The following is a 564-nucleotide window of genomic DNA, read 5'->3' as shown; positions in this document are numbered from 1 at the left end:
TAGCCAGGACTTATTAAGGAAACTATTGAATAAAGGGAGGAAGGGAAGAAGGAATCTATCTTGGACTGGGAGTAAAATAGAGTTCTGGTTTCTAGAATTGTTTCCACAATAACACGATCTGAGGTGAGGCACTCTGTATGACCAGGTTTCAGAACCTAGTGGGACGGCTTGCCTTGCCTCAGTTATACAATCATGTGGGTTCCTGTGAGCCTCATGTGACACAAGGTTTAGAAACTGCTTGGTAAGTATCAATGGGGCTGTAATTCTGTGAGGTGAAGACAGATGTCAGGTAGGAAAACTTTACCTCTTAAGATAGAGCTTCAGGATGCACAGCTACAGGGACATGGACTGAAGAGGTTAAGGAGGTATCCAGAGGGCAGGGTCCATGTTGTTGTGCCCAGTGGAATCTGGGAGGTGTAGGGTGGGGCTTTCATACTACTGGTGTTCAAGAGAATGTGAGAGCTTTCAAATGTCTCCTGTTTTTATTAGAGGTAGAAAGAGAGTTTTAGTCGTGGACACAGCGAGCTGGGAAAACAAATCCCAGCACTTGCCATGAGCTGGGAG

The 564-nt window shown here is 45.6% G+C and overlaps 1 protein-coding gene across 1 annotated transcript in view; it reads left to right on the top strand.

Moving 5' to 3' along the window:
• LOC103599349 (membrane-spanning 4-domains subfamily A member 6A-like) overlaps positions 1–564 on the top strand; it is a 13664-nt gene that overhangs the window by 826 nt on the left and 12274 nt on the right. The gene's annotated exons all lie outside the window — the stretch shown is intronic.

The sequence above is a fragment of the Galeopterus variegatus genome, unplaced genomic scaffold (assembly GCF_000696425.1).
Source record: "Galeopterus variegatus unplaced genomic scaffold, G_variegatus-3.0.2 Scaffold2918, whole genome shotgun sequence".
NCBI lineage: Eukaryota > Metazoa > Chordata > Mammalia > Dermoptera > Cynocephalidae > Galeopterus > Galeopterus variegatus.
The sequence above is the reverse complement of the archived record's forward strand: the minus strand, read 5'-3'. Positions and strand labels throughout refer to the sequence as shown.